Source organism: Nelumbo nucifera, chromosome 1, assembly GCF_055504915.1.
Source record: "Nelumbo nucifera cultivar China Antique chromosome 1, China Antique-T2T, whole genome shotgun sequence".
NCBI classification, from domain to species: Eukaryota; Viridiplantae; Streptophyta; class Magnoliopsida; order Proteales; family Nelumbonaceae; genus Nelumbo; species Nelumbo nucifera.
Genome location: NC_142649.1, coordinates 60,107,809 through 60,120,622, shown reverse-complemented (window position 1 = coordinate 60,120,622; position 12,814 = coordinate 60,107,809). Strand labels below are relative to the sequence as shown.

General features: G+C 35.4%; 1 long non-coding RNA gene across 2 annotated transcripts; it reads left to right on the top strand.

Annotated features, from left to right (window-relative positions):
• Positions 1–1,266: 1,266 nt before the first annotated feature.
• LOC104589823 (uncharacterized) lies at positions 1,267–4,717 on the top strand. Of its 2 annotated transcripts, XR_734024.3 has the most exons (3): positions 1,920–2,416; positions 2,789–3,813; positions 4,190–4,717. It is a non-coding gene; the product is annotated as an uncharacterized LOC104589823 (long non-coding RNA). The 2 variants fall into 2 exon arrangements; XR_734023.3 differs by having other exon boundaries at positions 1,267–3,813.
• The last annotated feature ends 8,097 nt before the right edge of the window (positions 4,718–12,814 follow it).

Genomic DNA, 12,814 nt, shown 5'->3' with positions numbered 1-12,814 from the left:
GCTCTATGAATCAGCAGCTTTTATTTTTTATTTGTTGTTAATAAATCATTATCGTTTAGATCTTTTTCCACTGTTTCCTTCGTTCATTATATTCTCTTTTCTTTGGCTCATAATATATCTTGATGCATATAGTGTTGAAATTAATTATTGTGGGTAACGTATTAAATGGCAGCTTGTAATGATTTATGGCAAGGAATAATACATATAGGTGGGCATAGGTATGTCATTAATCTTATTTTGAATAGTGTGGGCCCATACAATGTTCCTCTTTAATGTCTGGATATCTATTTCATCATCATCATCTAAGTCTTATCCCAATTATATGGTGTCAGATACATGAATCCATTTCCATCGTTTCATTCTATTTAATGTCATATCTATTGTTAAATTATGAAAACTCGGTAATGTCGCTATTTGATGTGTTCAAATCATCTGTGACAATTATAAATAGCCCGAGGTATCGAAACAACTGTTAATGTTTTTGATACTGACCTGAATGTTGAACCAACAAGTTTTCGGTCATTGGGGGCGGGATGTCTCCATTTAAAAGAGGAAAGAAATATTCATGTTCATCTTTTATTGGATTAAACCACAAACAAGAAGAGAAACAAAACCGAGACAAATTAATTAAAATTCCAAGAGAGGCATTGTGCATGGTACAATTATATATAGTAGCCTTCTCATTATGGCATTGCGTATAATGATATATGATAATTGAATTTAACTTTTATGGTGTGCATGTAATATTAGGCAAGTATCCACTTTAAACAGTATCTGATCCCAATGATATTTACACTTTGATAGAGTAGAAAGTTAAAGACTTGTGTTTAATAGTGGATAGCTTCTATTGTGATTTGTGATTCCAAAAAATGGTTAATAAATCAATTAATTGAAAGTTTTTGTTCTTTTGCTTTTGGTTTCATATGGATCATCATCTATTTGATGATGGGTCCAAATCCTCTATAAATGGAACACGTGGCAATGAAAGAGAAATTCCTAATATAAAAATCAAACTTTTAAGAAGAATAGTAGAAAGAAAGACAAGAATATACTATTTTGATCTTCCAGGCAATTAAATAGAGTAACATACTTTGTTCCTAAGATTGAATAAATAGAAAAGAAAAGCCATGGCTTCCACTCAACAGTCTGGTGTGTCTAAGCATAATAAGTGACTTTGTCCAAAGTAATAATCAATCACTTTTAAGCTCTTTGTGGTACAAGGTTTAATTCCATATATGGTCTAAAGTTCTAATTTGTTACCCTCAACCCAAACAAGAATTTTATTGATCTATAGAAAAACTAGAGAGAGAGAAAGAGAGTTGAAGATGAAGGAGCTTTTCCAACAATTTTCAAAGCAGCCAAAAGCTACAGGATGCTCTCGCTGATAGATAGTCCGCAATAATCAACTGTTCAAGTCAAATCAAAGTCAATTCCACAGGCAAAACCATCACATACAATTTAACTTCGAACTTACGTCCGGTTCATTTTGGCATCCCCCACAAGATTCGGGGGACACGTGTATCCAATTCCTTGCATGTAGAGACTAAAGAGGGAGGACCCATCCATCTCTCTCTCTCTCTCTTTCTCTCTCCTCCCCTGAGCCCCTATAATTTTCCAAAGCTGCTAGAAAGCCAAAATCTTTGTTTTTTAAAATATTCTAAGCACAATGACGTAGATTCCTAAACGGCCGTTAGTGAATGCATTCACTCTGAACCAATCAACGCTAAAAAATGGAGTTCATTGGTCATGACGACGTCTACAACCGGTCTGTCAAAAGACTCAAAAACTCAAAAGTCGTTACCTGTCCTTGGCCACTATAACTCTATAACCAGTAACGAGTTTTATAAATTAGATTAGAACTAATGACAATGGAGCTATAGGAAATTTTTAGGAGAAAAGGTAGAAAAGAGACAGATAGATAGAGAGAGAGAGAGAGAGGAGAGAGAAGATGCGGTCAGCTTTTCCAATGAGAGAAAAGTCCAAACTGGTCTGCAGGCTGCTTTTGGCTGTAGCCATGGACTTACCGGTGAAAACGAAGCTTTTTCTGCCGCCTAATCGTGGACCTGTGCTTTCCCCCTTATACGTTTGTTCTTCTTGTCCTGCAGGCAGTTTGGGTTGGGTTGGGGCGGGGGGGTCTTTCCCCGTTTCCTACTCTAACAATTCTACTTCCCCCCTTTGGAGGGAGGTGTCGATTTAAGGGATTGGTAGAGTTGGAAACTCGAAATGAGAGAAGCAGAAGAGAATTTTGAGATTGAGAGACAGAAGAATAGAAAGGGACATGAAACGAAACAGACCCATTTGATAGGAGTATCTGAAACCTTCTCTCTTGATCCAACTCTGCTAGTTTCAAGCAGCTAACATACCACGAGTAATCCTATATATATATATATATATCACTGCAGGCACCATACAAACAGTAAGTTTCCTGATTCACCTCGATCTTTTATTCCTTGTTTGTGGGTCGTCTGGCTGCTTCATCAAATTTTTTCCCTTCACATGGTGTGTGGGACTTGGAAGTGAAGCATAGGTTCTCATAGCTACTTACTTTTACTTTACTTTCCGGCCATTAACTCAGCTTTCTGCTGTCTAATAACTTTGCTCTTAATTGCGTGCGTTTGTTGTGATCTAATTGCCTCATCAGTGTTTGAATCGGTTATGTATTTCAATCGAATTGGTTCTCTAGATCTCGAAAATTTATTGATGACCATGAAATTAATAGATGGTTAATTTGTGTTTTAATTGATATTGATAGATCTTTTCCTTTTGTGGTGCACACCCCACTTTGCAGGTTGGGAAGATGGAGCTCAAGGCGAGTAGTTCATGAAACAGTCAAGCAATTGATCTGCCTGGCTCCCTGAATGCCATCTGAGAAGCCTGTCAAGAGCTTTGACACTCTTCCTAGTTGGCATCAGGGGAGTCATGCAGACCCAATAAATATAGTACACACACACACACTACTTGACGATTTCAGTTCAGGTGACTTTGTTTCAAAACCTCCATTAACTTCTCCTTCACATGTATATATGTCTTGATTCTCTTTGTCCATGACCATTAATTCCATTCCAGCTTCACGGGTGAATGTCTTTTTTCTTTCTTTCTTCCATGCATGATCATCTTCAAACTATTCTTCACTTTTCTTTCTCAGAAAAAAGAAATTACACGCGATACACAGTTTGGACATGAAATATTGAAGAGGTGTAATGAAAACTCTTTCTAGAGTTGCAGTAAGAAGCAAGGAAATTGGCCACCTGATCCCCTCAGAAGAAAAAGAAAAGAAAAGAGAAGAAACCTATTTTTTTTTCAGTAGACTAAAATTGCTGCAATTAATTTAAAAGCTGCAGCAGAAGCTACCCCCAGCATGAACTTAGTTGCTTCCTTATTGATCACCAGGCTAAGACCTCTAGATGAGTACTCAGTTCCAAACTTCAGATTGTTCAGCCCTTTGAAAACTCCAGAGAAGTCCAAAGGCTGAGTGTCAAAAATTATTCTTTTAGTTGTTCCTTAGCTGTACTTTCCATCGTAACCCAACTGGGTCTAAAGAGAGCCATCACTGGTTAACTACCAAAAAGAAAATGATAACATGGAGGCTTTGGCAACATACAAATGCACCTTGAAGAGAACAAATTAAAACTGCTTATAGATCTTCTTGATTAATTGTTATTGCCTTGCATCGTCGTTTCTTTTTAGGAAGAGAGAAGAGACTGGTTTCTCAGATGAAAGCCTGAAACTACATCAACCAATAGAGCGGCTATCTCGTGTACGTGATTAAGGAGAGAGCTCCATTGGAGATGGACTTAGACAGAGAAGCTACAGGTATGTATTATGATTATTGATGGTTAATTTCCTATACCAATATGATTTGAGACTTGATAATAGTTTATAGCTATAGCAATGTTAATTTTACAGCGTTTAGAAGTTAGAACAATAAGAAAATAATTCATGGGTGTTCACTCAACCGAGGCACCTTGGAGTCTGTACTTTGGTAAATACATTGAATGGGTCTGAGATTCACAGATATGTGACCTGTAAAGAGAACATGGGTGTCTTCACAAGGACAAGTCAGATGAAGATTCTCAATGATGGGGCCCAACTTTGTTCTTTGCTATTCAAATGCTTGTGTCAATGATGAAGATCAACAGTGTGGATAACTCCACCAACAGTTCCTGAGCAATCTTGTTTGTTGTTCCAGGATTGGAAAAAGCGAAGGCCTTGGTTCAGACTTCAGAGGAAGAGCTGCAGATGCTTTGGATCATCAAAATGCAATATTCCAATTGAAAACAGCTCTTTAGTTTTCTAAGGGAATAGTTTTTCTTTTTATTTTTTGTCTTCGGAATTCATTAAGCAGTTGGGACAAGGAAAAGCAACAAGAACAGCCGACCCAGGCAAAAGATTGGTCAATTTAAGCAGGAATCAAAGAGGAAAACACTTACTTTATTTTAAAGCTTGTCAGTTTCTTCACTGATCCACTTGTGTTAAGAGTGAGCATCTGTGTCTGTTCTCATTATAAAACCAGAATCAGAGTCAAGTTGGAGTTTCCAAGATTGACCCACATCCTCAAAACCCCATTCTTATATGAGATGAATCCTGTCCCAGCATTAGCTTCACTTGACCAACATTTCTGATAAACAATAAAGGTAACTAAATGTAATATTAAATGTGAGTGTCTTGTTATTTGTTTACTAATTCATCCAATGTACCAAATGTCAACACTGCACTATCTCAATATCTAAATGTATTTATTATTATTTCATGGGACTACAATTAATATTATAAAAGCCATTGTGTATTTGAGAGACAGAGATTGTGTGTACATGGAAAAAATTAATGATCCTAACTACCCACACCAACACTCCCTCCCAGACATGCATGCAAACCGGTCAATGTAACCTAGATCCATCTATGGATTAATTTTTTTAAAGAAAAAGAAAGCTTTGTTGATGCAAATAAAAAAGGGGCAAGAGATCTGACCCTTTATTGATGCAAATAAACAGAAAGCTTTATAGAGCAAAATTTGTTCTATATACCAGTAAAAGAACTAAGAATTAATTAAACCCACCAAATAGATGTTAATGAAGTTAAGTGTTGAGATTATTTTTTTTTTCTTTTGTTTTTGATATTTGGAGATACACTTGAATCCTTATAGGAGTTCACATTTGCGCCCCATGAGGGGAAGGGGGCACCCCACAATGCTCCACAGCACATCTCCTGATAATTAATGCCATATCATCTTCTATATTATTATCAGGAAGAAGATGTTCCCAGTATAAGATGGAGATGTGTTGTGGGGCACTCCCTTGTGGGGCGCAGATGTGAACTCTTATAAGAATCGTTGAATTCCTTGTTTCCAAAATCGGAGTTAATGAAAATCTAATCCACATCTCTATTAGAACAAACCAGCTAATCTACCAACTGACCCACTCCTCGATTTGCTGAGTAAAGCAAATTATGTAATGCCCAACATCATCATGCCATGTCTATAATTATAAACAATGTATAGGACGAGTTCATCACATCTGCAGATTCCACCACCTATAAGCTATAAAGCAATGGAGGATACAGGGCCAATCATGTCAGCCTGATGTGGGAACCCACATATACAGAGCTGACTTGGTATAGCTTGATTGGACCAGTATCACGGGTAGAACTGTAGAAAAATTCCAGCTCTAGCTCTCCTCCAAAGGTTGCATGGAGTACAATTCAAATCCACAATTCAGTTAAACGTAGGCATAAATTTAATATATATGCAACTCATACAACATATAATACAAATAGTATATTGAATCGCATGATTGGAGTAAACCTGAGAGAAAGTGGATTGATTCCCATTGAGTGCGTTGCACATGCAATGCCTGTAGAGTACGTGCAGCAGCATCAACAAAAACAAAAAAGTTAGAATATTGATCAAGTAGTGCTTTTTTGCTTTAGGGCTTTTGCTTTTAAATAACAGTACACACGCTTCCCGGAGAATGGCTGGTAGTATCATATAAAGCACAACAGGCATATAGTAAATATGTGGAAGTTGGGTCCACCTTATTTCAAAAAAGATGCTACAAAACAGGAGGGAAAAGAAATGCAATCGGAATTCTGGATTGTAGTTGGCTATATATACTGAGAAATGCTGAGTCCTCAGTTTGGCTTTGGAGAGAGGAATTAGGGACCACTATTTTACAGATCTTGGTGTGGCATATACATGTCAGAGGCTCAATTTGCAAGTACAGAATGAAATTAAATCAGAGAGGCTTTTAGTGAAATAACAAAAAAAAAAAAAATGAATGGTTTCTAGATTTTAGTGCAACATTCTAGGCTGGCAAGGAAATGAAACAAGCCTAAAGTGTTATTATTTTGGAACTAAGATTGGAAAAAATAAAATGAAATACAAATTGTTAGAGAATAGAAAACTTATTAAGGGCCTCATATATTAGCTTAAGCTTTTAAGCTTTTAAGTTGAATGGGGTTGTCGCTTTCGTTATAATTAATTAAAGGGAAATTATCAAAAACTTATCATGAGTTTTCAGCATTTCTCTTAAACTCACCACAACTTTTTAAAATGTCTAAAACTCACTATGCCACTAACTTGACGTTAAAGAGACTAACGATTGCTAATATATTACTATTTTAACCTTCATAGAAAATATAAAATATATACATATATTTTAATAATTAGATATAAAAAAAGGAAAAAAGTTCAAAAAATATTTTCAAATATAAAATACATAAAAAAGGAAATTGCAAAAATATAAAAAATTATAGAAATTGCACACAAAATAAAAAATTATTTTCAAATTATAGAAACTAAAGAAATTAGAAAACAAAATCAGAAAATAAAAATTGTAGAAAGAACACCAAAATTATAGAAAAACACAGAAATTGCAAATAAATAACAAAAAATACAGGAAATTTTATAGATAGTAGAAAATAGAAAAATGTAAATAAAAACAGAAATTATAAAAAAACATTAGAAATTATAACAAAACACTAAAATGTAAAAAAAAAAAGGAAATTGAAAAATGAAAAAAACCCTTTTCCTCTAACTCGCCATTCAAGGGTGATTTGGTCATAAAAATTGTTATTTATACTGATGTGGACATCTCTGTTAAGAAACATTAATGGTGCACTAATGGAAGGTGACTTTTAGAAAATAAAAACTTACTGACATGGTGAGTTTTAGAAGTTTTGAAAAGTTGTGGTGAGTTTAAGAGAAATGTTGAAAATTCATGGTGAGTTTTAGACAATTTCCCTTAATTAAATTTCAGCATAAGGTATGAATGAATCAGTGTTTGTGAAAGACTTTGACAGTGGCAACGTCTCATGAGCTTGTGTCAAGTTTGGACATTGGGCCTAAACTCTTTCAACAGCCCAGATGAAGACTTTTTTCACCCAATTTTTTCTCTTGTTGATAAATAGATAAGAAGAGTTGTTAGAAGGAAGAATTTTCTCAAGAGTAATCTCTTCATTGTGTTGTATCCTTTTTTTTTTTTTTGAAGGTAATGTGGTGTATCTTGTGAGGCACTTTTGGATCTCTACTTATAGAAACTCCCAATTGAACATTGGGTTCTCGAAAAAATAGGGAGCAACTCTAGTTCTTCTTCTAAGAACCTTGGGGGCTGGATTTTTTTTAACCAAAATAACTGCTTTAGTGGACCAAGTTCAAAGAGAGATAAGAAAGACCAGATTTTAGTTTTTATAAGAAAATAATAATAGTATAGGGTATTGATAGTATGTACATACTAGTTTTCGTAGAGCAAATACTCCATCAATCATGTGATAATTCCCGTCGGCTTGGGGTAGTGCCACACATTGAGGATGACATCAAAGTCCATTGAACTAGGAAGTGTTTGGTACAGTCGTGTTGTATTGTTATTGTGTTTTGTGTTGATCGATACAGATTTGAGAAATATATCTTGTATTTGAAGGGTTGTCTGGTTATTTAGAGTGCTTCAAAGCAACTGAATCAGCATTGATACGTCTTCAGCTCAGTGCCATTAATGAACTAAGGACTCCATGTTCCACACTCTGTGCTTACCGAACCACGAGGGTTATTGATCATCAGTCTTTGCAAAGCCAAGTATATTGGTGTCCCTAATAAAGTGGAGGTAGGGTCTGTCATTGAACTCTCAGAATTTGAACTATAATGTTAAAGGATCACTCTCCAACGCTCAAACAATTCCAAAAATTATAACATTTGTTTATTTTTTCTTTAACAACCGTTAGATTTCTGAGTCTAAAAAGTAAATCGACTTTATACTCCTTTTACACTCTCGTGTGTTTGGACGATGATGTGAAAGATAGCATCACTTAAGCCTTCTATTGCTCAATCCCTCTCCTATTTTTTTCACTCCAACAATTGAGCATGATCTTCAAAAGCCTAAGTTGCAGTTGGGATTAAATGCTTTCGTTTTCATCATAGAACAAAAACCCCTATTTTTCTATGATGAATCAGTTGATGAATGATGAATAGATGTTAACTATTTGCAAGAAAGTAAGAAGGAAAAGAGGAAAAAGAACAAGAGCTTCATAGGATTTCTAGTCAAAATCTAATCAATTTGGGAATGAAATCTGACTTTGGTATCAAAATCTGCAGCACCCCCGATAGCAATAGCAGACCACCCCCCCGTCAACGTTTCTGCTGTCCCAAGAGCAAGAGGACACCACTTCATGGTTCATGGAGTGCAGGGGACCCTATCCAAAACCTCTAAGCTTGTCAATTTCCTTCCCACAGCCACAGGTACCTTAATTACTCACCTTTGAGATGCTCCTCCCATCGGTTTCCGCCAACGGCAAGTGCTCTCCGGTCAGCATTTTGATGATGGATGCAGTACTCATGCTCCTCTGTGCATTCTTCTGTTTCTTCTTCCATTTCACTGACAGTTTCCGTACTCAAGACGGCAAAGTCATCTACGGCTTCGTGACTCACAAAGGGTTAATGGTCTTCAAGTCGGATTGTAACCTGCAGGTTCCAGACGATGAGCGGTTTAAACTTTAAAATCGGGATAACGGAATGAATTCTGGAGCTTCTTTGCCACTAGGCTCTTCTTTGTCACAATTCGGCTCTCCCTTCGGAGGTGGGTTTAGATCTGCCTTCGGAGGTGGATTCAGATCAGTTGCAGCGGCAGAGAGAGAGAGGAGAAGAAGAAGAGAGAAGGAGAAGAGAGAGAGAGAGCGAGAGAGAGAAGAAGAAGAAGAAGAAGAGAGAAGGAGGAGAGAGAGCGGTTAATTTTATTTACATCGACTACCGATGTAAATAAAATTCAAAATGAAAATTTACACCGATTTTCGATATAAAATTAAATGTTTACCAAATGCATGTACCCCGGGTTCGATTTTCCACCCCAAACAAACATAGCCTTAAAAAAATTATAATGGATTCAAACCTTCCCATCACATTTTCTCTCCAAACCCTACCTCTTATACTACTACTTATCTCATTTTCTTATTTAATTTGCTCCCCCTGCCATTGTTTTGGGTTAAACTGGACCTGAATCCCCAAATTGGCACTACCATTGCCAAAGCTTCCCCTAGTCATTTTCTAATTCTTATTCAATGATTTTATTTTATTTAATGTTCCTCGAGATTGATTTATTTACAGCAAAATGGAGAAATATCTACTACGCCAAGATGTAGCAAGTAGCCTTGGGCTATGTTCCAGTTTTAATAAAGAAAAGAAAAGGATAGAAGAAAGAAAGAGAAGATGATAGGAAGAGAAAGAGAAGGGAAAGAGAAGAAAATGAGAAGAAAAGAGGGAAGATTAGTGTTGACCCAGGTTGTATTAGCCTTCAATGTATTTAATCCTTTCATGAAGCACTAGATTGGAGGCAATATGTATTGTAGTTTGGTTGTCACAAAACAATTTAATGGGTTGACAAATTGTGATATTCATCTCCTGAAGAAAATGAGATAAGTAGTAGTAGAAGAGGTAGGGTTTGGAGAGAAAATGTAGACAACACTATATTTAGCTGAATATAGGGTGGGGAGAGCAAGTTAAATATGGACCATTGCCCTATATTCAACTTCAACTTTACTCCTAGCAACCACACTCTACTTCTTTCTCTTCCAAATAACGAGATTTTTGCACAATAAGATACGATAACCTGTGGTAGAATTCTTGTTCATTGGAGACCCTGCCTAATCTGCATCTGAGTACCCTACTAGAGACATATCTCCCCCTTTCTTATACAAAAGCCCTCGACCATAAGCACCCTTTAGATACTTCAGCACCCTCATAACACCATCCCAATGAAAAGTTATTAATGCATGAATTGACTAAGGACTCCAACACTAAAGGAGATGTCAGGCCTAGTGATGATAAGATAGATCAACTTGCCTACTAGTCTCTGATACCTTGTAGGGTCTTCTAATGGCTCCCCCTAATTATCAATCATCGTCACATTGGGATCCATAGGAGTTTCAACCAGCTTGAATCCCAACAACCTAGTTTCATCCAACATATTCAAAACATACTTTCGTTGGGACAAAGAGATTCCTCACTTCGATGGAGCTACCTCAATTCCATGAAAGTAGTTCAAGATTCCTACATCTTTAGTTTGAAAGTGTTGTTGTAGTTCAATCGACACACCTTTCCTGACTCCTCCTGAGTGACATACTTAGGAGGTTGCTCTATATATACCTCATCTTGAAATCATCATGGAGAAAAGCATTTTTAACATCAAGCTGAAATAAGGGCCAATCAAAGTGGGCAGCTAAAGAAATGAACACTTGTACAAAACCTATTTTAGCCACAAGAGAGAAGGTTTCTAAATAGTCCACATCATAGGTCTGAATATACCCCTTAGCAACAAGTTGAGCTTTGAATCGATTAATATGCCATTTTGATTGGGCTTAATTATATAAATCCATCGACAACCAATGACCTACTTCCCAGGTGGTAAGGAAGTGAGATGCTAAGTATTATTGGATTGAAGAGCATAAAATTCTTCATCCATTGCCTTCTTCCAGTTAAGAGATGAAAGGGCTTCCTATAGAGAACAGGGTAGAGAAACAAAGGATAGAAGAGAAATGAAACATTGATGGGAATGAGACAAGTGAGCAAAGGAGATATACTGAGAAAGGGGATGATTTGTGCAAGTACGCTTACCCTTACGAAGAGAAATATGAGGATTAAGATCTGAGGATGGTGGACCTGTCAACGACAAAGACTCTGGTGGCATGTCAGAAGCTAGAATTGGATCAATTACTAGTGACAATTCTGGTTGTTTATCACATTTAAAGTACACTTTGTGAATAGATAGTTGAATAGGCTCCTCCATAGTAAGCAAGGGAATAAAGACATCACCAAAGTCAGAGGGAATAGAAGGAGAAGGTTCACATCAAGAGAAATATGGGTAAACTCTGGAAGAAAGTAATATCCGGAACAACAAAAGCTTTCCATAAAATAGGATCATAACATTTGTGACCTTTTTGAGTATGAGAGTAATTAAGGAAAACATATCTAATAGCTCTTGAGTCAAGTTTATCATGGCTTGGACTTAATTTGTGAACAAAACACACACAACCAAACACAAGAGGAGGAAGAGAGAAAGGCGAAGTGGAAGGAAATAAGATAAATAAATGTGACTCACCATCTAGGACTGAAGAGGGCATACGGTTTTTGAGAAAACGAGAGATAAGAACTACACCACTCCAATAGATTTTTGGAATTGACATTTGAATCAATAAGGCCCGAATAGTTTCAATCACATGACGATATTTCCTCTCAACCACACCATTTTGCGGAGTGTGTGAACATGATTGATGTAGAATATCATGAGAGTCAAAATAAGACTAAAAATTATTATGAAAGTATTCGTTGGCATTATCAAAATGAAATACTTTAATGCATACACCAAATTGATTCCTTCACTAAGTAAATCTATACTACTTATAAAAATGTGAATGAGGAGGTATTGGCTTTTAGAATTTTTCTTTACTAAAATACCCCTCTTCTTGAATTTACATCTCCATTGAAAGGGTAAAAAATGTAATTAAAAGAATACCATTAAATACATTCAATTACCGCTCATTAAGTCTTACATTTAAGTCATTAAATAAATCACATTCTCTCTCATTGAATCCAACATTTACACTTTTGTTTATCATCACTAAATTCCACTAATAAATCCATACACAATAATTATTAATAGAATGAAATTTTATATTTTAAAATAAACATAGAAAATGAAATCATATTTTTTATCTAGGTGGTGGGTAAGTAGTTTAATCTTTTGGGTCAAATGGATAATTTCATGATGTCATAAATAAATATACAATTTTAGAAATATAAAAAATACTTTTGTTTATCATCATTAAATTCCACTAATAAATCCATACACAATAATTATTAATAGAATGAACTTTTATATTTTTAAAATAAACCTATAAATGAAATAATATTTTCCATCTAGGTCGTGGATAAGTACTTCAACCATTTGGGTCAAATGGATAATTTCATGATGTCATAAATAAATAATACAAATTTAGAAATATAATAAATATAAAAAATATAAAAAAGAAATTTTGAAAAAACATGGACACATTTCTACTATTAAATATTTGTTATATTAAAAAATAACTATGATAAAATAAACATTATTTTATTAATGATGGACATCAAATACACAACTTAAAACTGATGAAAAATTAAACCATCTTCCTATCTAGGGGGCGGGTTAGTGGTTCAACCTTTCAGGTCAAATAGGTTAACCCATGATGTATAATTAAAAACATTTAAAAAAAAATAGAATAGTACAAAAAATATGAAACAATTCTGGGTGCATCTATAATATTATATACTAATATTATAAACAAAAAAAGTATGATA